This window comes from Narcine bancroftii, chromosome 2 (genome assembly GCF_036971445.1).
Source record: "Narcine bancroftii isolate sNarBan1 chromosome 2, sNarBan1.hap1, whole genome shotgun sequence".
In the NCBI taxonomy this organism is placed as follows: Eukaryota; Metazoa; Chordata; class Chondrichthyes; order Torpediniformes; family Narcinidae; genus Narcine; species Narcine bancroftii.
Window position 1 is genome coordinate 350,156,334 of NC_091470.1, and position 26,417 is coordinate 350,182,750.

Below are 26,417 nucleotides of genomic sequence, written 5' to 3' on the forward strand. Positions count from 1 at the left end.
CAAACCTGTGCACACTTACACAATACGCAAGGGGTAAATGTACACTTCGGATAATGAGGGAGGAACTGACAGAAGATTGGGGAAATTACATGAATACACACATTCAACAGTCAGGATCAAGGTGATACTATGTGCCCCCACCACTTGACCGGTACAGACATGGCTCTTGCTACCTAACCTTGGGACTCAGCCCAACCCAATGTGAAAGGTGCTACTTACACGCCATGAAGAGTCCAAAAGAGGCAGAACAAAAGGGCACATGGCCCTTTATAGTTCTGCAACCAATGCTGGGGGGGGGATGGGTCAATCACTCGGGATAGGCTGGGTCCCGTTGGCTGCTGTGGCCAATGCCTGGAAGCCAAGTGCAGGGGCTCAGCAGTGGTCAGCCGAGGTGATTCACCTGGGCCAATTGGATGAAGGTCAGGGCTGAGTCTGGGTGGGCTGCCTGGACTGAAGCCCCTGATGATTTAGGTGGGCTAATCGTAAGGGTCACCTTGATGGCTTGGGGTGAGTCTTTGACCTTGACTGGCAGGTAGTATGTCCTCTGAAAAGGAGCGCAGTAGCGCCACCAGGTAATGGATGCTGCCTCTCCATGACAGAAGCTATAGAGGTTGTGAATGCAGGTCAGAACAACATCATGTAAAATCCATCCCCTCCATTTAGTATATTCGTGTTACTTGCTTTATAGCAGAAATTTGCATCAATATGAAAAAATAAAAATATAAATTATTATGAACTCTACATTTAAAGGGTCAGTCCAAGTGTTTGAACAGATTTTAAATGTCATAGAAGGGTACAGCACAGAAAACAGGCCATTTGGCTGTGCCAATCATTTTTCAGCTCGTCCCAATACCCTGCTCCCATTTCATAACCCTCCAGACCTCTCTTATCCATGTATCTATCCAATTTATTCTTAAAACTCAAGATCGAGTCTGCACCCACCACATCAGATAGCAATTCATTCCACACTCCCACCACTCTGAGCGAAGAAGTTCCCCTTAAAGTTCCCCCTAAATCTATCCCCTTTCACCTTAAATCCATGTCTTCTCATACTTATCTCTCCTAATATCAGTGGAAAGAGCCAACTTGCATTTACTCTTGTCTTTACACCTCATAATTTTGTAAACCTCTATCAAATCTCCCCTTATTCTTCTTTGCTCCAAAGAATGAAGAACTAACCTACTTAATTTTTCCCTGTACCTGACTTCCTCAAGATCCTGCAACATCCTCATAAATCTTCTCTGCACTCTTTCAATCTTATTGATGTTCTTCCTGTAGCTTGGTGACCAGAACTACTCACAATATTCCAAATATGGCCTCATCAATCATTTATATAACTTCAGCATAACATCCTGACTCCTGTTCTCTATACTTTGATTTGTCAAGGCCAAAATGCAAAAAGCTTTCTTTACAAATCTGTCCACCTGTGACGCCACCTTCAGGGAACAATGTTCCTGTATCCTCAGGTCTCTTTGCTCCTCCGTACTCTTCAGTGCCTTACAATTTACAGTGTGCATCCTTCCTTGATTTGTTCTTCCAAAATACAATACCTCACACCTTGTCTGCATTAAACTCCATCATCCATTTACTGGCCCATTCACTCATTTGGTCCAGATTGCTTTGCAAGCTTCGAAAATCTTCCTCAATGTCCACTACGCCTCCAATCTTTATGTCATCAGCAAACCTGTTGATCCAATTTACTACATTATCGTCCAGATCATTGATATGGACAACAAACAACAATGGTCCCAACACAGATCCCTGAGGCACACCTCTCGTCACAGGCTTCCAGTCTGAGAAGGAACCATCCACTACCATTCTCTGTTTTCTCCCATACAGCCAATTTTGAATTCAATTTACAACTCCTCTATTTATACCTAGTGCCTTAACCTTCTGAACTAACCTCCCATGTGGGATCTTGTCGAAGGCCTTACTAAAGTTCATGTCGACAACATCCACAGCCTTTCCTTCATTAACTTTATCTTAACTCCTGTGAAAATATGATACAGCAAATCTTAAAGGATATTGTGGTGCACTGTTAGCCAGAATCAGACACACACAAAGATAAAGACTGTACAACAGGCTTTAATCCACAAAGACTTCCACAGAGCCAGGCTGGCTGTGGCTGCAGCAACTCTGAGTGAGGCCTCGGGAGGCCGGCGCAGGCTTATATCCCAGAGGTTGATTGACACCTGACCAGGTGGGGCTTGATCCATTCAGGCCGATTGATTGACAGCTGGCCAGGTGTTGTCCTGTCCCCTTACACTCCTGCAGGTACAGAGATTGCCCCCTGCAGTAGGCTGGTAGTGTACCACCACATATATTTAGAGGTCAGCTGTAGAGTAAATGGAACTGATCTACCATCTTTGCAGTATCTATTCTTGCCTTAATCCTGATTCTAGAATGGCTGTGTTAGCAACTTTTCTTGCATAAGATCTGTTTTTTTTTCCTACTGAATTGCCTGCGGCTAAATCTAATAGATAAATGAAGCATTATTTCTCTCCACTTTGCATGGTTGGTTTGTCTCTTTAAATATTAACTGACCTGAAGCTCTAATTCCCTTTCTGAACAATTTTTGCTAAACTATTCCAGTTACAGTAGTGAAGCAGTATGTTATAGTCCGTCTAACTAACCAAGGCAAGAGGTTTTAAGGATACAGATGGCATCCTGTATAAATGAAGATACAGATGACATCCTGTATGAATGAAGATATCCTAAGACCATCTTCTAGGATTCAGCCAAACCTCAATGAATACACTGCATCTATCATTAACTTCATCAGTGTTCTATTACTGACTGTCATTCATTTAGATGTACTTGTGTATTGGCTACAGCTGTAGGAGTGTCAGCCTAGCTGGCATAACAGATGGTCCTCAGTGACCCACTGGCCAGACTAAGGTAGCATTGTGTCTGTTAATAAAAACCAAGTATTATTCCATTCTCTTGTCTGAACTCTTATTGATGGTATCTCAATTTTATCAACAGACATCCACCATCATGAAGTGCTTTCAGATGTTGTACATCAACTCTCAGTCAACCTTGCCCACATTGATTTTCCTACTGGCCAAAAAGATCCATGGCAGAGGCCATCTCCCAAGTTCCTCACTCTGCAGAAGAACATTTAGACAAAAAGTATATCTATGTCGGACAACTGTTCATAGACTACAGCTCTGCTTTCAGTACCAAAGTCTCCAGCAAACTCATTCCCAAACTTGAGGATGTATGCCTCACTATTCCCTCGCTCCCTCTGGATCTAGATCCTTGACCCAGCCTAACAGCTTGTAATTAGTGAAGATAGGTCAGAGCATCTCCTTCACAATCACACCAATGCTCCTCAAGCCAACAATGCCCCTCAGCCCCCTACTGTACTACCTCTTCACCCACAGCTGCTCAGCTCTTCCAACTTTATCATCAAATTTCCTAACTGCACCACAGTGATGGGCTGGGCACCAAATTACAATGAGATAGAATGAGGAAAGGGAATGAAAATCTAGTAGCATAGTGTCAAGATAATCATAAGACCATTAGATATAGGATCAGAAATAGACTATTCACCCCATTGAGTCTGCCCCAACATTTTATCATGATTCATCCCCATTCAGCCCCACTGGTTAGCCCACTCCCCATAACCTTTGATTCCCTGTCTATTCAAGAACCTAACAATCTCTCCCTTAAATACACGCCATAGCTCAGTGGTAGACCACTGGTCTTGTAAACCAGGGGTCGTGAGTTTGTTCCTCACTGGGGTCTCATTTCTGTGAGGGGCACTGAACAATGTGGTGACTCTCTGTCTTCCTTACAATAGATAAAATTAAAGAATTTCATGTATGTTACATTCTAAATGTAGTATTACATGACAATAATAGTACTTTTAACTTCTCAATAACCTGGCCTACACAACCATTTGTGGCAACAAATTCCACTGATTTAAAACCCTCTGACTGAAGAAATTCCAACACATCTCAATTCTAAGTGGACCCTCTTCAATCCTGAAGTGGTTCCATCTTGTCTTAGACTCTCCCACTATGGGAAACAACCTCTGTCTTCAAAATGTTGCAGTGAGATCCCTCCTCATTTTCATAAATTCCAGTGAGTCTAGGCCAAGAGGTGTCAAATGCTCCTCATATAATTATCTTTTCATTCCCGGAATCATCCTTGCAAACCTCCTCTGAACCTTCTCCGACATCAGCTCATCCTTTCTTAAATGAAGAACCCAAAACTGCTCATTATTCTCCAAGTGAGGTCTCACCACGGCCTTATGAAGCTTTAACACCACATCCCAGCTCTGATATTTTCTTCTTCTTGAAATGAACGCCAGCATCGCATTTGCCTTCTTCACCACAATCTGCAAGTTTACCTTCAGGCTATCCTGCATGATGGTTCCCAGGTCCCTTTGCATCTGGGCATTTCCAATTTCTCCTCATTTAGAAAATATTTGATTTTTTTTTCCACCCAAGTGCATGACCGTACACTTCCAACATTATATTTTGTTTTCTGCTTCTCTGCCCATTCTCCTAATCTGTCTGATTACTTTTGCATCCTCCCTGTTTCCTCAACACTCCCTGCTCCTCCACCTGCCTTCATGACATCTGCAAACTTGCCCATAAAGCCATTCATTCCTGATCCAAATCATTAATATACCACAGCAAATGATCCCTGTGGAACACCACTAGCATCTGGCAGCCAACTAGAATATGATCCCTATAATCCGACTCTTTGTTTCCTGCCAATCAACCAATGTTATACCCACATTAATGTGTTTCCTGTTATACCATGAGCTCTTATCTTGTTAAGAAACCTCATGTGAGGCAACTTGTCAAAGACCTTCTGAAGATCCTAACACATAACATCCACACCATATCTTTTATCCAGCCTGCTTGTCACTTCTTCAAAGAATTTCAATTGGTTTGACAAACAAGATTTTCCCTGAAGGAAACCATGGTCTGTCTTGTCATGTGCCTCCAAGTACTCTGTAACTTCATCCCTAACAACCTCTGGCTCAATGTCAATAAAATGAAGGAGATGATCATTTAGGATTTGGGGCAGAGTCCACATCCATTAATGGTGATGAATTTGTAAGGGTAGATATCTTCAAGTTCTTAGAAATAAACATCTCTAAATACCTAACCTGGGTCAAATAGGGAAGTGCTCTACTATCGCAGAAGGCTAAGGAATATTTGTGTGACTCCCTGTCAACATCTTCTACTGGTACACCATTGAGAGAATATGTACAGGATACATCAAAATGTGGTATGGGAGGTGCTCTGCTCAATATCAAAAGCAGCCACTGAGGTAATGAATGCAGCTCAGAACTTAATGGAAACTCCCTCCCTTCCCTGAACTTCACCTGCACCTGCACTAGGCAGTCAGTGCTCTGAAGAACCCATCAATCTCCAGAAACATTCTCTTCTTTCTCCTCACATCAGGGGAAAAGGCTTAAGTGTGTGAAGGCACACACGAATAGGCTTAAAGACTGTTTCTTCCCTGTACCCATCAGGCTCCTGGATGAGCCTCATAACAGTTATCTCATGCTGCCCTTGTATGATGCTAATTGAGTTTGTCACCATTCCCCAACACTGAGAATATCTATAGGGAACGCTGCCCTCAGAGAGCAGCAGGAATCATCAAGGATCCAAACCACCCAGCACATGCTCAGTTCTCGCTGCTCCCATCAGGAAAGAGGTCTACATGCCACAAGACTCACACTACCAGGTTCAGGAACAGCTGTTACCCCTCCACCAGTAGACTGCTCAACAATAAACTTAATCAGCGACTCATTTAAGGACTCTTACTTTTGGACTTTATTGTTTTTTTTCCTCTCTGCATTGCACAGTTTGGTTACATTTCTTGATTTGTTTACATGTGTACATTGTGTATTTTTTTCACGACCAATTAGTGGTAATTCTGCCTTGCCTACAGGATTGTACGCAATGTCATGTATGTACTCTGACAATAAATCAGAATTTGAATCTAATTTGAATCTAATTGATCTTCCTTCTTTAAAATTTGTCTAAAAGCCTTCAAAAAAAACCCAGAAATCGGAAAGATTAATTCCAAAAGCTAGAACTGAAGGAAGTAATAATTCCAGATCTGCATTTCAGGATTTTGTTTCAAATCAACGCAGTATAATGTTTAAATATGTCACCTTATGCAGACATTTAATGAAAGCTGCAATATTGCTACCTACTTTCCTTCTTTTTATTGATGTTGTCAACTTCTCATTAAGTTATTAACCAACATTCATGAATAATGCGAGAAGAAATAGAAGCTGAAGTTGGACATTCAGTGCCCTTTGCTAACTCCCTGAAACAATAACATTATGCTTGATCTTTCAGCCCGAGTTCCATATCCCTTGAACATGTTTAATGACTAAAAAATCTACTGATATCTCAATTTTATAATTTTTATTCTTTGACTGTTTTTCCAGAGCCATTTTTGGGGGTGATTTCCAAAGATTTACTCCCCTCTGGTTTGAAAGGCATTCTCTTCTTTTCTGCTCTGATTGACCGACTACTTATTTTGATTCATTGTCACCTCGTTCTCATTCCCAGCCAGGGGAAACATTAACTTTATATTGAGCCTCACAAGCTGAGGAATATGTATTACAATGAGATTATTTCTGATTTTTGTCTAGTCAGTCTCCCTTCAGACCACAAGCCTGCCATTCCAGCAAACTGCTAACAAAGTAAAACCCAATTAAAAACAGCTTAAATAAAATGTGTGATTTTCTCTGTCAGAAATGTGTTTAATGCATTGAGGTGAACATGAGGAAACACTTTGTACACATCAGGGTGAAACAAAGACAAAGTCTTGCTGTTGAAAATCAGCCTTCATTTCACTTTCAGGTTGTTGTAAAGTGCTCTAAAAATAAAAAAAATGTCAACACGGCTGGGTGCTAAGTTTCCATGAATGCTTTCTTATGTGTACATTGACTGAAGATCAATAGAAAGACTGGTCAAAGACTTCACATTTCTTTCTTTTTAAAATATTTTTATTAATATTTTACAAAAGAAAAGTTGAACTATACAATTTTGAAGTGAGTTACAAGACCAGGAAGATAAAGAAAAGTTATAAAAATGATCACAAGTTCCAAAGCATAACCAGGATCATAAAATAAAACATAACAAAGGAAATAAATTTCAAAACCCCCTTCCCCTAAACAAGGTTGAAGATCAATGTTCATCAATCAAAGTGACACAATCCTAGAGATGGACAACACAATGTCAAAATTCCACATTAATGCTAAACCTTAAGGTCCATGAATAGAAACATAGAAAACATAGAAACATAGAAGATAGGAGCAGGAGTAGGTCATTCGACCCTTCGAGCCTGCTCCGCCATTCAACGAGATCATGGCTGATCTTAAAGTTTAGTACTCCGTCCCCGCCTTCTCTCCATAACCTTTAATACCCTTATACTGAAGAAATATATCTAATTCCCTCTTAAATATATTTAATGAACCTGCCTCTACTGCCCTCTGTGGCAATGAATTCCACAGATTCACCACCCTCTGGGTAAAGAATGGGCCCCATATCATTTGGAATTTAATATTTAAATTATTGATTGCACCTCTAATTTTTTCCCCAAATCATGTCCCTTAGCCATTGTATAGGTGGGGTCTTACCTTTCAACTTAATCAAAATTGCAAGTCTGACCATCAACGAAGACGAAGTGAAATATAAAATGCAGCATTGAACTCAGTTAGTGACACATCATCTTCTTGGAATGTTCTAAAAAGAGCATTCACTTTCATAACTAAATTCAGCTTCATGTTTGTTGCATAAACATGGTAAGAAAAACTAAATGGAAAACTTTCATACAGCTGGCAAAATATGTTGGGCAGAATGGCTTTCTTCTGAGCTACAATTATTATATGACTGAAGCTGACCACAAGAACATCAAGAGCCAAGACACAGAAGGTTAGCAGAATTTGATGAGATCAGTACTTTATTTCTGGGTCTGACCATGTAGGAGATGCCATTTAAATGAAGAGTCTGTTATTGTTGGCTATTCTGGTTTTGGTGATGGTGCTATGCACTTTGAATAATCTGGTGAGTTAAAAAGAACAGAGCAACTGCAGCCAATGTTATTTAAGCATTAGGCTTGCTGAAACAGAGGGGTATCTACCAAATAGGAAGCAAATCGCTGTTGAAACGTAGTGCTCTATTGCTAATCTAGCTATGTTAACATGGGGGGTAGGCAAAGCCAGGTCATGGTGTGTTTTTTTTTCCATCCAGAAGCCTGCTCCTTTCTGTAAATGCACTTTTAAGTTAAGTCAAGTTTATTGTTATCTGATTGCACAATGAAGCAGCATTCTCCGGTCCTCGGTTCAAAACCCGCAGACGCACAACCAGATTGTAACGCAGACAATACACATACAGGACTAGTATTCATATATACAAATAAATAAATAAGTTCTTTTTTCTTTGGCTGGGCTTCGCGGACGAAGATTTATGGAGGGGTAAAGTCCATGTCAGCTGCAGGCTCGTTTGTGGCTTACAAGTCCGATGCGGAACAGGCAGACATGGTTGCAGCAGTTGCAAGGGAAAATTGGTTGGTTGGGGTTGGGTGTTGGGTTTTTCTTCCTTTGTCTTTTGTCAGTGAGGTGGGCTCTGCGGTCTTCTTCAAAGGAGTTTGCTGCCCGCTGTTAGGTCTGCTTTGTTCATGAATGAGTGAGACAAACACCAGACTGAGTCGAAATCAGGGTTCTTTGTTCTTTATTACCGGATTGTAACACTTGCAACTAACCATGTTAGTCGGAGAATGCATTCTGCCGTTATCAGCAAAATGGTGATTTTTTATACCCTTGGATACGTGCTTAGAACATCATCATATCATTACTTGTCCAATGACTAAAACTGTTGCTATCCTTTCCCTGCTAGCTTCCTGCCTCTCAATCCATCAATGTCTCTCTTATCTTGTAAGTACAAGGATGCATTCACATCTTGTTACAGCCCTGTACAGGGTAACTCCTTACACATTCCCATCTCATGATGTTTTACCTTACACCGCCGAACTGTGAGGCACCAAGATGCACGGTTTGAGGCGATATCAGCCCACTGGCGGTGGTCAATGCGGCAGGCACCAAGAGCTTTCTTTAGGCAGTCCTTGTACCTCTTCTTTGGTGCACCTCTGTCTCGGTGGCCAGTGGAGAGCTTGCCATATAACACGATCTTGGGAAGGCGATGGTCCTCCATTCTGGAGACGTGACCTACCCACCGCAGTTTGATCTTCAGCAGCGTGGATTCGATGCTGTCGGCCTCTGCCATCTCGAGTACTTCGATGTTGGAGATTAAGTCGCCCCAATGAATGTTGAGGATGGAGCGGAGACAACGCTGGTGGAAGCGTTTTAGGAGCCGTAGTTGATGTCGGTAAAGGACCCATGATTCAGAGCCGAACAGGAGTGTGGGTATGACAACGGCTCTGTATACGCTAATCTTTGTGAGGTTTTTCAGTTGGTTGTTTTTCCAGACTCTTTTGTGTAGTCTTCCAAAGGCGCTATTTGCCTTGGCGAGTCTGTTGTCTATCTCGTTGTCGATCCTTGCATCCGATGAAATGGTGCAGCCGAGATAGGTAAACTGGTTGATTGTTTTGAGTTTTGTGTGCCCGATGGAGATGTGGGGGGGTTGGTAGTCATGGTGGGGAGCTGGCTAATGGAGGACCTCAGTTTTCTTCAGGCTGACTTCCAGGCCAAACATTTAGGCAGTTTCCGCAAAACAGGACGTCAAGCACTGAAGAGCTTGACTAAAGCGGCATCGTCTGCAAAGAGTAGTTCACGGACAAGTTGCTCTTGTGTCTTGGTGTGAGCTTGCAGGCGCCTCAGTTTGAAGAGACTGCCATCCGTGCGGTACCGGATGTAAACAGCGTCTTCATTGTTGAGGTCTTTCATGGCTTGTTTCAGGATCATGCTGAAGAAGATTGAAAAGAGGGTTGGTGCGAGAACGCAGCCTTGCTTCATGCCATTGTTAATGGAGAAGTGTTCAGAGAGCTCATTGCTGTATCTGACTCGACCTTGTTGGTTTTCATGCAGTTGGATAACCATGTTGAGGAACTTTGGGGGGCATCCGAGGCGCTCTAGTATCTGCCAAAGCCCTTTCCTGCTCATGGTGTCGAAGGCTTTGGTGAGGTCAACAAAGGTGATGTAGAGTCCTTTGTTTTGTTCTCTGCCCTTTTCTTGGAGCTGTCTGAGGACAAAGACCATGTCAGTAGTTCCTCTGTTTATGCGAAAGCCGCACTGTGATTCTGGGAGAACATTTTCGGCGACACTAGGTATTATTCTATTTAGGAGAATCCTAGCGAAGATTTTGCTAGCAATGGAGAGCAGCGTGATTCCCCTGTAGTTTGAGCAGTCTGATTTCTCGCCTTTGTTTTTGTATAGGGTGATGATGACGGCATCACAAAGGTCCTGAGGCAGATTTCCTTGGTCCCAGCAGAGCTTGAAAAACTCATGCAGTTTGGCATGCAGAGTTTTGCTGCCAGCCTTCCAGACCTCTGGGGCGATTCCATCCATACCTGCTGCTTTGCCACTTTTCAGTTGTTCAATTGCCTTATATGTTTCTTCCCGGATGAGGACCTCATCCAGCTCTAGCCTTAAGGGCTGTTGATGGAGCTGGAGCAGGGCGGATTCTTGGACAGAGTGGTTGGCACTGAAAAGAGATTGGAAGTGTTCTGACCATCGGTTGAGGATGGAGATCTTGTCGCTGAGGAGGACTTTGCCGTCTGATCTGCGCAGCGGGCTTTGGACTTGGGGTGAGGGGCCGTACATAGCCTTTAGAGCCTCGTAAAAACCCCTGAAGTCACCAATGTCCGCGCTGAGCTGGGTTCGTTTGGCGAGGCTAGTCCAACACTCATTTTGGATCTCCTGGAGTTTGCGCTGAAGATGGCTGCAGAGAGATGGTTAGTGCAACAGTTCCTTCGATCATTCAACATTTTCACTGCCTTTGGGAGAAAGCTATTTCTCATCCTTTTGGATACTCCTGTACCTCTTTCTCGATGGGAGTGGCTGTGTGTGGTGTGGAAGGGGTCCTCAATGATTTTTTTACACCCTCTTCAGACAACAATCCTGGTAGATCAATCTGTTAGGGGTAGGGTGGAAGGCGGTGGGGTCCACAACTTGCATTTGTGACAAAAGTAGTGAAATGTTCATTTTGTGTACTTTTATTATTTAGTGAAAGTGAGCAGCAGGAGCCTATTCATGCTTACACCCTTTCATTTAGAAATCCCAAAGTTGTTGCAAATGATTGAACATTTATCGGCGGATTACAGCATTTTCCATTGTCTTCAAGCTAAATCATTAGGATTGACGTAAAAGTTAAGCATTTACAAAGTAGGCTTGTTTTAAGTTTCTGGGCACCTTATGGTTCAAAGTCCACAACCAATGACACACTAAACCCTGACAGATGCTTAACAAAATAGCCAGCATTAAAAATACTGATCACTTCTATGTGCAGTTTTACTTATTTGGGATGGTGATAGTTGCGGGCACAGCAGCCTGGGAAGTCAAACTAGAAAACTAACAGCAATTTCAGGATTTCCCCCGCTGAAATTTCTTTCTGTTTAATGAAGTGGTAAAGCTGGCTGCTGGTAACTTCATCATAATTACTACCCCTGCGCAGCCTTGATTAGTGTGTCTTTGAATAAGAGAATACTTAAGTTGGTGACTAATTGAAAATTGTGGCTGAAAATTCTGACTGAATAACAAAGTAGTCTTCTGGCCTTTGTCTGAGTGACCTGTGATATTGGCTTTCAATGACATTAATTAGGCTGCTCTTTGATGGGCATTACATAACAGGGTCCAAGGCAGGGGTGCAGTGCAAATTTCCTTTGAATTGAATTGAATTGTTTATTTTCATGCATTACCTTCTCTAATTTACAGTGAAAAGGGTTGTTATCATGCTATCATGGCAAGCCAAACCATACTGAAACATAGCAGATAGTGTGATTCAAAAATAAATTTCAGGTTATAGTCTTACAGTAAGTCAAATTGCAGGATACAGTAGGTGCCTTCAAGCTCCCTTGTAAAATGGGGTTAACCGGGCAATTTGCCCAGTTAGCGCCCCACTCACAAGACAGCTTGAAAGGGTCCGACCTGATCAGCGTTGTCCAAAGTCAACTGAGTCCATGCCCTACCTCGGAGGTAGTCAGGGAACCCAGTTAAACTTACCCAGGGCGTGTCCACCGGCGGCAGAGGGGACACTGCAGTGGAGCCCAGGGTGGGGGTAGGGGGAGAGACAGGGGGCCACAACTGGGGAGAGTGAGGTCACTTCCATGGGGGAGAGAGGAGAAGGGACACTGCTGCAGGGGAGAGAGGAGAGGGGTTGAGGGGGGCGACTGACAGCCAGTGGGGGTGGGGGGGGGCAGGGGAGTCTTACCGATAGTGACGGGCTGGGATCCCCCTTAAATCGCTGTGTTGACGATTTAATGGGTCCATCCCCCTGCAGCTTAAAAGGTCCTGGAAACACCTTTAGCCCCAATAATCGCACCTGAGTCCCAGGACGGCTACCCAGGTGCTGCAGCTTAAAAGCGCCTAGTGTTGATTGATGAGAGTGGTGGAGATTCAGGAAACTACAGTTAAACAGTGCAGGGGCATTACCTTTTGAGAGCTCCATGTTCTTCTTTCCATATATAAACAATTTCCAGGGTAAAACATTTCAATTCTTGACTGATGGAGATGTGATTCTACTTCAGTTATTCTTGGGAACTACCTGAATATTTCATGATTTTAAGTACAGTTGGAGTGATGGAATTATGCTTCAAACCATCAATATTCATCAAACCTTCAGAGATTGTTTGCTATGTCTTTGTTGAATTGGATTCGACGATGATGACTCAGTCGCATTATATAAAATGAATCTAATATATATACTATCTGAGTGGGGTGTAGTTTATGAGCTAAAGCACACATTCTACTTCTTATGCATGGTTTCTGTGTGCTCCTGATGCATGAACTCAGGGATCTTCACGCTCAGCAGTCATGGACCAGAGGCTCCCAGCAATCAAAGCAGTCAATGAATCTCTTCAAGGAGCCTTTGAACACATCCTTGAATCCTTGCCCCTATCCGCCTAATAATTTCTTCCCATGACTTTCTCAAAAGAAAGTCTGTTTTGAGTGTTTGGTGTCAATTGGGCAAACAATGTGCACCTGCCAGTGTATCTGACCATGTGTGACTATGGTAAAAATGCAATAGTGGAGAAACTCAGCAGGTCAAACAGTGTACATTATCTTTGGCTTGGCTTGGCGGACGAAGATTTATGGAGGGGGTAAAATGTCCACGTCAGCTGCAGGCTCGTTGGTGGCTGACAAGTCCAATGCAGGACAGGCAGACACGGTTGCAGCGGTTGCAGGGGAAAATTGGTGGGTTGGGGTTGGGTGTTGGGTTTTTCCTCCTTTGCTTTTTGTCAGTGAGGTGGGCTCTGCGGTCTTCTTCAAAGGAGGTTGCTGCCCGCCAAACTGTGAGGCGCGATAAAGATACATAACCAAAATTTCAGGATTGAGTCCTTCATCAAGGAATGACCAAAAAAAAATAGACAGATTCCGGAATAAAAATATGTCACCGTGGCCTCAGTGCCAGGGGTTGAGAGAGGACATTGACCATGGTTTGCTTATTAGTGAATTTGGAGAAATTTATTTTTGAGAGAGTGTTGGGAATATTTTTCCTGTGTGTGCAGTTGTCAGAATCATAGATGAGGGCAGCGATCCTTGCTGCCAGTGAGACCGTGTGCTTTGTGTCAGGTCTGAGGCCTTTGCTCTCAATTGTTCAAAGACCATGCTGCCACACTGAAGGCAGTGTGAAGTTCATTAGCAATGCCTACCTTCGGAGAGTGGTCTGACTGCCGATACCAAGGTATTCGGCACTTAACATCCGTTTGGCCAACGCCCGGCCGCATATTTGTCTGTGGTTCCACAATTATTCAGTTACCATGAGCAAGTCCGTAGCAATTTAGAACAAGCGGTTGCTAGCTATAGGAAATTGTATACTGTACACCCAAACTGATCTGACTTCCCCGCTCTCTCCCCACAACCCTGTACCATTTCCAACCAATCCCACAGCCCTACATTCTCCCCATAGCCCTGCATCAGTCCCTACACTGATCCCACTGCCCTGTTCTCTCCCCACAGCCCCGTGTCGGTCCCCAAACTGATCCCACTACCCCACTCCCTCCACCTGCCCTGTATCGGTCCCCACACTGACTCCATTACCCGGCACTTTCCTTACAGTCTCGTGTTGGTCTCCACACTGATTCCACTGCCTAGCTCTCTACTACTGCCCCATGTCGGTCCCCACACTGATCTCACTGCCCCATTCTCTCCCCATTGCCCTGTGTCAGTCTCCACTCTGATCCCTACTTACAAATAAAAATTTAGCTTGGTTAAGTATATAATATGGTATTCACATTCCATATTGTCCAATTTCACAGAACATATCGTGGACATTAAGTGGCACGTATTGGAAAGTGACCAGTGATTTTCAGGACAAATGTGTGATGCAATAGGAGAAGGTTGTTGGAGGACCTTGGCCTTGGGGATATTAACAAAAGGACCATCCTTCAATTTGCTTCAATGAATGAAGAAATGATGGAGCTCAGCCTCCATGTGTGTACTACAACAAGTTCTTAAAAGGATTTTGGTGAGAAACGTTAACTCTGTTTCTCTTTCCACAGATGCTGCCTGACCCAATGTGTGCATCCATAATTTTTTGTTCTTATTTTAGACATCTGGCAAGTCACTGTCAACTTCCACCCCAATCTCAAATTTACTTGATCCATCTCTCCCAACACTCTTCCCTTTATCAATCTCTCTGTCTCCATCTCGGGGGACAAACTCTTGACATTTTCTTCAAGCCCAACAACTCCCACAGCTACCTCAACTGCACCTCTTCACACCCTGACCCCTATAAGGATTCCAGGCCTTTCTCAAAATTCCTCTGTCTCCATCGCATCTGCTCCCAGGTTACGGTCTACCATGCCAGATCATCCGAGATATCCTCCTTCTTCAAAGCAGGTGTATTCCCCTCTACTACCATCAACATGGTCCTCTCCCACATAACATCAATCTGCCCTAGCCCCCTCCGCTCCCACGCACTGTAATGACAGGAAACCTCTTGAACTCCCCTACCACCCCACTAGCCTCCACATCAAAGATTTCTTTTTTTGTCAAATAATAGTACAGAACATGTAATATTAAACAAAATTACCTTCTGCCTGCCGTAAGATAGTGATTCGCCATTACGGTAAGAGATAAAGCAAAGCAAGAGAGAGTCGCTTTAGAGTTACTGAGTGTTCGTGGATTCTCCTCCAGTTCTCCTGCAGCCTCTGCAGCTGTACAAACTCCTGTTCGGTCCATTGAGCTCCAGATATAAACCTCCGATATGATAAGGGAGCCTTCGGTGCCCAAAGTCTTTCTGAAGCCCTTCTTGACCTCAGCACCCTCTCATATCCCAGCTTTCCATGAGCCAGTATCCAGCAGCTAGCACCCATGCAGGTTCCCTGATGGCAAATCTCCTGCAGCCTGTAAGGGCTCCTCAGCTGCTGAGCCCCTAGCTGATCTTCTGCCATGGTAACTGTCTTGTGGTGGGCCTTCATATCCAATATATTATCCTCTATGATTTTTGCCATCTACTACACCACCCGTCAGTCTTCCCCTCTCCTCCCTTCTCTGCCTTCCATAGGGGCTGCTCCCTCCATGATTCTTTCATCCACTCCTCCTTCCCACCAATCTCCCCCTTCACACCTACCCCTGTAATCACAGGAATAGCTACACTTGTACCTGCAACTCCTTCCTCACCACCATTTGGGGTCCCAAACAGTTCTTCCAAATGAAGCCACACTTCACTTGCAAATCTTCAGGTCTCATCTATGGCAGCCAGTGCTACTGTGGTGGTCTCCTCAATATCGGATAGACTGGATGCAGACTGGGAGATCACATTGTTGAGCAACTCGGCTCCTTCTGCTGCTATGGGTGGTGGTGGGGGGGGGAATTACCCAATCCCACCCATTTCATTTCTCCACCCCTTTCCCTTGCCAATACGCCTGTCCAAGGTGACATGTACTGGCAGACTGAGGCCACCCGCCAATTGAAGGAAGAAAACCTTAAGTTCTATTTGGGCACCCTCCAACTAGATGGCACTTAACATCGACTTCTCCAGTTTCCATTAGCCACCCCCAACATTTATTCTTATTTTCCTTTCCTCTAGCTCTGTCTGTCTTTCTTTCCTTTTCCTTCTGTTTCCTTGACCCCCTGCTCAATTCTCACCTTTCCTCTCCCGTCCTCCTGTCCAATGACCTTTTGTCTGTTGCTCTATGCTCCTCCCCTGCCCTTTTCTTTCACTTTTTCCCAGCCTTTAATTCAGGTTCCTGTCTGTTCTTTTACTCAACCGACACGGTTGGCGTCGCGGTTAGCCCAACACCAGTGATCGTGACAGGGGTTGGAATCCCACGCTGTCTGTAAAGAGTTTGTATGTTCTCACTCTGTCTTTATGGGTTTTACCTGGGGTCTCCGGTTTCCTCCCATCATTCAAAATATGCCGGGGGTGTAGATTACTTGGGTCTAAATTGGGCGACACGGGCTCGTGGCTGGAAATAGCTTTGTTACCGTGCTGTGTGTTTAAATTTAAATTTTAAAAAATTTCAAAGGGCTCAGACCCACAACACCAGTAAATATATCTTCCCCTCTTATGGACGTTGCAAGACCTGCTGAGTTTCTCCAGCAATTCTGTGTTTTCACTACAATCACAGTATCTGGCAGACTTTGGTGATTCACTCTGACACCCGCAGTGGTTTCTATTTCAAACACAAGTGTTGCCTCTAAACAGCAGGAGCCTGATAATGACCAAACCTAAATCTGGAGCAGAAACCTTACAGATGGAAAACCCAGTGGGTTGGTGTAGGCAATATTTTGGGTTGAGACACTGCACCAGGATTTGCTGGGATCCTCCAGCAGATTGTGTTTTTATTTTTGGCTCCAGATTCCAGCATCTGCAATCTCCTTTGTGATAACCTGTTTATCTAGCACCGAATCGCTGGAGGAACTTAACAAATCAGACAACATCCACAGGTAGAAATGATCAGTTAGTGCTAAAGGCTTCTGACCTGGAACATTGACTGATCGTTGGTTCCCATGGATTTTTTTTCAGACCTGCTGAGTTCCACCAGACATTCTTTGTTTGTCCCCTTTTTTAAATCTCCTCATGCCTGGAATCGAGATTAGCCTACTGAACACTTAATTTCAAATACAACTGCACTGAGCTTGGAACTTTTAAACCTGTGGTTCATATTCAGGTTCACTCTGACCTGGCATGTATTTTAAGGAATTGTCTAACTCTTTAAATGTTTATGTGGAGCTGATTTTATGTGTTAACGTTGCTACTAGGAACAGAATATCCTCAGTTCTCTCTCCATTAAATATAATGGTTAAAAAAAAATCACAGGGATCTTATGTGTAGTTTATCAGGAATAATCTTCATCAGGGGAAACCTTAGCCAGAGGCAAAATCTCAGATTTAAAAAAAAATTTAGAAATACAGCACAGTACAGGCCATTCCAGCCCACGAGCCCGTGCTGCTACACCCAAATGACCTACAACCCCGGGTAGGTTTGAAGGACGGGAGCAAACTGGAATGCCTGGAGGAAACCCACGCAGAAATGGGGAGAGCGTACAGACTCCTTACAGCCAGTGCTGGATTTGAACCTGGGTCCCATTTGCTGATGCTGTAACAGTGTTGTGCTAACCCTCAAGCTAACTATGCCGACCCAAAATGGTTCATCCGATCTCATTACTTATTGGTTATTCTTTTAAAATAGCAGAAGGTTCGAAGGTAAAGTGCTGTGTTTTTTTGTTTATATTACAGATGGACTTTCTTGTTCTAATGCAGCAAAGGAAGAGAAGGGAAGCTGTTGGACGTGACTCATTGTAAAATAGACTCTTCTATCAATTTCAACCTCCATCTCAATTCATCCTGCTCTCTCTCTCTTCTGAACTTATAGCAATCCTATCCATTCCCTCCACTGAACATTCCCCACTCATTTCACATAGTCCCAGCGTTCACATTGCCGCATTCCATTTACTTCTTTACGATCCACTTCTGGATCTCCTCACCCTCCACCCTCAGCGGTCCTACTTCTTGTGCCTTCCATGGGGAGATTAAAAAACCCATTTCTTTCCTAATTCACTTTCTTCCCCACTCTCAGAATCACAATTGGCCACACCTTGGCCTTCCATTCATCATAATCTTTCTGCACGGTCACAGAATATATAGATATGTTTTTTGTGGGAGATAAATTGGGAAATGTTTGTGAGTGTAGGTCACATGCAAACTCTTTCAAACAGATCTTATTTAAAATACTGGAGCTCTGCTAATGCTAGAGATGTTGGGGCCTCAGAGCTTTGCAAAAGCTTTGGAGAGTGGCCAAGAGACTTCACTAATGGATTGTTGTTTACAAAAAGGCAACAGATGAAAGAGCTTGTCAGAGCAGCAGACAGTCTGGAGGGTCTTGACTTTCTCAGGTAGAGAGAATCAAACAGGCTTTTTGTGTGTGTGTGTGTGTGTGTGTGTGTGTGTGTGTGTGTGTGTGTGTGTGTGTGTGTGTGTGTGTGTGTGTGTGTGTGTGTGTGTGTGTGTGTGTGTGAGAGAGAGAGAGAGAGAGAGAGAGAGAGAGAGAGAGAGAGAGATCAGTTCTACAGTGTTACAGTTAGCAGCAGCAACTTGGACTGGAACAGGGCAAGCTGGAAAGCTTGTGGAAAACCCCATTTGGAAGATGGGTTGTGAGTGCTTAGTTCAGTCTGGTCAAAGCCCTTGTGGTTCATGCAAGAGGAGAGGACTGGCTGTCTAATGTTTAACTTGGAATAAGAGAAACAAAAAGGAACTCTGTGATGACCTGAAAGATAGAGGTTATCATCTGGAGAACCCTGAGGAACAAATTTCATCAGCAAGACACTGAAGTGGTTGATTAAAAAAGACTCAGTTGTGGGTGTCTTGGAACAACAAATCTCTCTCTGAAAACCGACAAGAACCTTCCTAAGTGATAACCATTTACCTTTCAAGCACCAAAGTCTGGTGAACTTTATCAATGTTAAATTCTGTGCACAATATCAGAATTGCCTGGAACCAGTAAACTTGGAGAGGTGAGAAGTGAGAATGGACTGTGAATCAAAGAACTTTTCTGAACTTACACACACGTGCATTTAGAATTAGAAGGGGGTTAAGTTAGGTTAATAGTGATAAGTTAAAATGTGACTCTGTTTTCATGTTTCAAGATAATTAAAAGCAACTTTTGTTTAAGTAACCATTTGTCTTGGTGAATATCTATTGCTGCTGGGTTTTGGGGTCCTCTGGAGTTGTAACAACACTACCAATTTGCTAGCCACATCTTCATTTTCATTGAGAAGAGTGGACACCAGCTTTTCAAGTTGGCACCCTTTCTCGAAATTGACGGCGAATTTAACAAGGCTCATTAAAGGGTCCTGCCTGAAACTTTGACAGTCCAGTTCTCTCCATGGATGCTGTCTGACCTGCTGAGTCCATCAGCTCTTCTTTGTTTGCTCAAGATTTCAGTATCTGCAGTCTTATGAATTACTTATTGTTTTATAATATTAAGAGAGCAAGCTTCAATACTCTTTCACCACTGTCCTGCCCCCACCTATTTTGAAATGTAGCAAACAATACCCATTTGCCAACAGAACTTCATATAATCAGATCGCATATTGCAACAACCAGCGCTACTTCTGCCACCTGTCTTTAGCTTTGCGATCATCCAAATCATTTGATTCCGACTCACTGTTTGTGCCATCTTCAAGAAGCAATCGATCAGCTACGAAGTGTTTATATTTGGACCTCACAAACCGTCTCACCTTCCTGCTTCCCTCCTTTGCCAAGCTGACCACCGTCCAAATCCTTTCCCATCTAAGCCCTTCTCACTGCATTCATTCTGCAAACCACTAAGACATGGAAGCTCAGCATACAGGACCAAGCAGCGGTGATTGGGAAGATACCCGGTCACCCAGCCCACAGACGGTGGAGTCGAGCCAACCATGTGGTGCAGTAGCGGACACACCCCTGGGGATTGCATCAACTCTGCAGTGGGTAATGGGAGAAGTTTGCCGGCCGACCATGTTCATTATTAAACCCAGGGAGCCCAACGCAGACGTTACTTTCAAGAGGTGGCTGCACGGGATGCAGACGTTAATGCGCCACCAAAACCTAAGGGTTGCTGAAGATAAGTACGATCTCCTGTTTGCATCCGTGGGCAATCGGGCGCTTCAAATAATTAAAGACTGCCGACATACGACGAGGTGATGGTCCTGCTGCAGAAACAGTACGTGTCCCCGATGAACCCAATGACCTGGCGTCAAGTCCCTGGGGAGCCCTAAGCACAGTTCGTGTGGGCAATGAGAAAGCTGATTAGAGCCTGCAGGTGTACTATAGTGAGTGCCTCCGAGTATGCCGATGAGCTGATGCGGGACGGACTGTTGATGAACATGCTATCAACCCAGGTCGATCGAAGACTTCTGGAAAAGGGTAAATACACGTTGCAAGAAGTACTGGACTTGGGAGAAGTGATGAAGACTGCGGTGCAAAGCTGTGAGGCTTACACTGCCGGTGGTCTGGCGTCCACGTGGGGAATGAGAGCTCCGCCATGTTGGGATATGGCACAGATGGTAGTGGCACCCGGGGCTGGGAAGTGTGGGTTCGGCCGGCAGGCCATGCACCCCCGGAAGTTCTGCTCAGACAGGAACGCAGTGTACTCAAATTGCGAAAAGAAAGCCGGGGACAGCCCACTACCAGCAGTGCCACGTGCGATCTGAGGGACAAGTGGCCATCTTGGGGGAGAGCTGACATCAAGACAACGATTGCTAATGTTTCTTCCGACTTCAGATCAGCGATCGTTAGCTTCACCTCCGGTACCAGCCATGTGTGAGTACAGGGGGTGGCCATCTTCTGAGGTACCGAGTCCGACCTAACCCTGGCCTCTGTGATGCTGGATCAGAACAGACCTCACCAGCTGGCGCGGTCAATGAATGAACATTGAGGTAAACGGTCACATCAAGGTTTGTTTGTTTGACACAGGGAGCACCAAAGGTTTTATCCACCTGGACTTAGTAAAGTACTGTCCACTGAAGGTGTCATTGAAAACATGTTGAATATCCCTGGCATTGAAAGCTCAGTCCACAGAGACATGTGGGTACTGTCGGGTAGACTTAAGGGTGCGGGGCTGGGAGTACAAGGGTTTTAAAATCATGGAAATGCCCAAACTCTGTGCGCCGGCTATCCTCGAAATTGTAACGATGCAGTTTGACGGTCCTCACCCCCTGATTGCAGTGTAGAACAAGGAAATCAGCTCAGCCAATGGGAGTAAGCTGAGCAGTATGTGTGGGCTATCCATCCTTCGGGTCCAGCCACCTTCGCTATTTGAGCACCTATCAGAGGTGCCAAAAGCAAGAGATATAGCCCGGAGGACAGATGGCTCATTAAAACTGAAGTCCAGAGGCTGCTGGCCGAAGGCATCATTAAGCTCATCAGCAGTACCTGGTAAAAGGGTGGGATAAGATCCGGACAGTAATAGACTACAGCCAGACTGTGAATAGATTTACATTACTGGATGCCTATCCCCCCCACCCTGAATTGCCGACATAATGAACAAGATAGTCCAACACAGGGACTTCTCCACCATAGACCTTGTCAGCATACAACTTGCTCAGGGGACAGGACCCACATGGCTGTTGAAGCTGACGGCTGACTGTATCAGTTCCGCAGGGTACCATTCGGTCTGATGAATGGGGTATCAGTGTTCCAAGGTAGATGGACCACGTGATGAACAATCACAAACTAAAGCCAACATTCCCGTATCTGGAATAATAACCATATGCGGCCATGATGTGGAGGAACATGGTATGAATCTCGGGGAATTCTTCGCCACAGCAAAAACACTAAACCTGATACATAATCAGAAGAAGTGCATGTTCCGCCCTTCACAGCTGGTGATACTAGGGTACGTGGTGGAGGGAGGGATCGTGTCCCCGGACCTCGAGAGAATGCGCCCCCTTAGGGAACTCCCGTTGCCTCAGAACCTGAAAGCCATGAAAAGGTGCCTCAGGTTCTGATCTTATTATGCCCAATGGGTCCCCAATTACACGGACAAGGCCCAGCCATTAGTGTAGACAACAGATTTTCCCCCATCAGCGGAGGCTCGTAAAGGCATCGCGGGCATCAAGGATGAGATTGCCAAGGCGGCGATGCACGCCATTGATGAATCCATCCTTTTCCAAATGGAAAGTGATACCTCTGATGTTGCCCTTGCAGCCACGCAGAGTCAGGCAGGCAGGCCAGTGGCATTTTTCTCTAGAACACTTCAGAGGCCAGAACTCAGGCACTCTGCAATTGAGAAAGAGGCCCAGGCTATAGTGGAAGCTGTGTGTCACTGGAGGCATTATTTGGGGGGTAGGCCATTTACCCTGCTGACGGACCAAAGGGCCATCACATTTATGTTTAACAACAAACAGCAGGGCAAAATAAAAAATGATAAGATCACGCAGTGCAGAATCAAACTCTCCACGTATAATTATGAGATCTTATACCGACCAGGGAAGCTTAATGAGCTACTCGATGCTCTGTCCCGGGGAATGCACAAGCGAAGCATCTGAAGTTCCTGCATGACAAGCTCTGCCACCCTGGGTCACAGGCTGTATCACTCTGTGAGGGCTAGAAATTTACCCTACTCAGTTGAGGAGATTCGGGAACTGTCCCGTAACTGCTCAGTCTGTGCCGAATGCAAGCTGTATTTTTACAGACCGGATAGAGCCCAACTGATTAAGGCAACCCATTCCTCGATCGTCTTAGTAAGGACTTCAAGTGTCCCCTTCCATCCAATAACAGGAATCTGTACTTCCTGAATGAAGTGGATGAGTACTCCCGGTTCCCATTTGTTATCTGTTGTCCGGATATGACCACACCCACGGTCATCAAAACACTCCGGATTATATTCACTATGTTTGGATACCCCAGCTACAAACACGGTATCATGAGTCAAGACAGTATCTAAAGGCAGTGGGGATAGCCACGAGCAGAACTACTACTCCCCGCGGGAATGGGAGTGGAGAGGGAGAATGGTACAATCTGGAGAGCAATATTGTTGGCCCTCACATCAAAAGGGATATCTGTCTCTCTGTGGCAAGAGGTACTACCAGACCCACTGCATGCTACCAGGTCCCTGCTGTGCATGGCTACTAATGCCACCCCCCATGAGAGACTCTTTTCTTTTCCCAAGAGGTCAGCATCCGGCTGATGACACCGGGGCCAGTACTTCTTTGAAGACATATTAGGCACCACAAGACAGATCCCTGGTGGAAAATGTGCATCTGGTTCATGAGAACCCACAATACACATTTGGGCGGTACCAGGATGGGAGGGAGGATATGACGTCAGTACGAGACTTATTAATCTCTATTTTTTTAAAGAAAATCCAACACTTTCTCTTCCTTAATCTCAACATTGTCCACCACACAAGCCTGTTCTATTCCAACCTCACGCTGATAAAGGCCCTTTTCTCTCGCGAATGCTGAAGCAAAGTATTAATTTACAATCTTTCCAACCTCCTCCACCTCTAGGCACATAAGCAGCCCTACCTTCACTCTCATCATCCTCCTGTTTTACATATATGCACAGAATGCCGTGGGATTCTCCTTAATCCCTTTGCTAAAGCAAAGAAGCTCTCCCAAGTTCTTTCTTAGTACTTTAACTTCTATATTAGAAAAAGAGGGAAACAGAATACATAGGCCCATTAGACTAACGAAGGTCAGAGGGGAAATGTTGGAATTCAAAATTTTATTACAAGACACATCATAAAATTGAGGTAGCCAGGCGAAGTAAAAAAACCCCACACATTTAGCCATTTTATTGGAGTTCTTTGAAGAAGCAACATATGGTGTGGATAAAAGAGAATGGGTGGACCTGCTGTGCTTACCAGAAAATATTCAGCTTATCTTTACCCATTCTTTAAAATCCAAGCACTTTCATCTTTACCGCGGAATTAGGCAAGGTTGTCCTTTTAGGCAATTACAATTTAATTTGGCATTAGAACCATTAGCTGTGGCCTTTTGGCAATCTAATGACATTATGAGGTGGGAGTGTTCATAAGGTTTCTTTATTTGTGGATGATCTTCTGTTGTATAATCTCTGTTCCAAGTTCAAAGTTCAGTGATGTTGACATGTGGACTTGAAATTGATGTGATACACAGGCTTTAGATGGTTGAAGCATGCAGACTTTGGATGGGACAGACACACAGGCCTTAAGTGGATGCGACATGCAGGCTTAAAGATGGGTGGGACACGCAGGCTTTTATTGGAATACTTTATTTAAAATCAACACATAAATGACAATTATGATAATCAATAAAATCATAAATTGTGATATTACAGAGATTACAAATATATGCTGATTTATATATAAAAAAGAGGAAAAGAAGAGAAAAAGAAAAATAACTCTCTAAAAAACCCAACTAGTCCCCCCCCAACCCTTACTAACCTGACTAAAATCTAATAAGTAAAATATATAATAAGTTAGATATTGAATTGGATTGCTTCAGAATACGCTCAAGGATTTAAAAAAAATATTATTCTATAAAAACCCTTACTAATTTTTGGGGAAGAGTTCATCGGTCTGGAGGGTTCAAAAGAAGTATTTATAATTTTAATATAATTTATGACCATTCAGGCTTCAAATCTGTAAAAATACAAAATATTTACCCCTCAAATTGTATGTATTTTGTTCTAATGGAATGCAGCTTTGAATCTCTGTATGGTATCTTCCTAGTGTTAATGTAACATCTGATTTCCAAATAACAGCAATACATTTCCTTGCTATTGTAAAACTAAATTAACTAAATTAACAAATTTCAATTGAAAATCTTATAACGATCATTTGGGAGTTATATCCTCAACATTTCCCATCAGCAATAATTCAGGATTTAACGGAAAAACAACTTACTAATGGAAATCCAAAAAGGTTTAACCTTTGAACAAAACTATGTAGAATCAATAAAAGTTCCAATATCGTTTCCACATCTAAAACATTGATCCAATGTATCCGATTTCTATCTATTCAATTTCTGAGGTGTAATTATGCAATTGGTGTAAAAGGTTATAGTGAAGTCATCTACATTAATTGTATTGCACATAACTTCTTTACACAAATCTTGCCAAACCTGCTGATCTATTGATATATTCAAATCTTTTTCCCATATTTCCTTTGACTTAAACAAACCTAATTTAGGAGTTTTTTTTCTTGTAACATCCTATATGCTACTGAAATCAATTTTTTAGCCATTTCATCAACAATTAACTGTTCTAAATCTGTAGGATCTTTTAAAATCATATCTGATCCTAATTCCTCTCGCAGGTAAGCTCTTAATTGAAAATAGCAAAAAAGTGTATTATGATTAATGTCAATTTTGATTTTTAATTGATTAAATTACATCAACCTACCATCCTAATTTATAAATTACTTCATTATTCCAAATAATTTATATAAAATTTTCAAATTATTAACAGTAAGTATACCTAAATATTTAATATTATCTGTCCATTTAAAATGAATGTCTTTTTGACATTGTGAAAAATACCCCTATACCAATTCCATTACCTCACTTTTGTCCCAATTTATTTTATATCTTGAAACTTTTCCATATTCTATCAACAGTTTATAAAGTTTGGATAATACTAAAACATTATCTGTGAATAAACTAATCTTATGTTTGGCCAGATTTATTACAAACCCTTTCATCTGTTGATCAGTATGAATTCTTTGTACCAGATGTTCTATAGCCAAAGCAAACAAAGCTGGAGATAAAGGACAGCCCTGTCCACTCAATCTAGTTAAATTAAATGTTTGGGGTTCCTGTCCATTAGTTATTACTTTATCTTAGGATTTCTATAAAGAGTTTTAATCCAGTTTACAAAATTCAGTCCAAAACCAAACTTACTCAAAACTTTAAATAAAAACTCCCATTCTAACCTATCAAAAACTTTTTTCTGTATCTAAAGCCACTACTATACTTAAGTCCTTTTTCTTTTGTGCTAAGTGAATTATACTTGATAGCCTTACTATATTTTCAGAAGTTTGTCTATTTTTAACAAAACCTGTTTGATCCATATTCATTAATTCAGGAAGATAGTCATTAATTCTATTTTCTAATACCTTTGTTATAATTTTATAGTCAACAATTAACAATGAAATAGATCAATATTAAGCTGTTTTTAATGGATCTCTATCTTTTTTAGGAATAACGAATTATTGCTGTTGAAAAAAATTCTGGAAGGTTGTATAATCTAAAGGCTTGGTCTATTACCTTCATAAATAAAGGAATAATTAAATCTTTAAATTCTTTATAAAATCCAACTGGAAATCCATCTTCTCCAGGAGATTTAT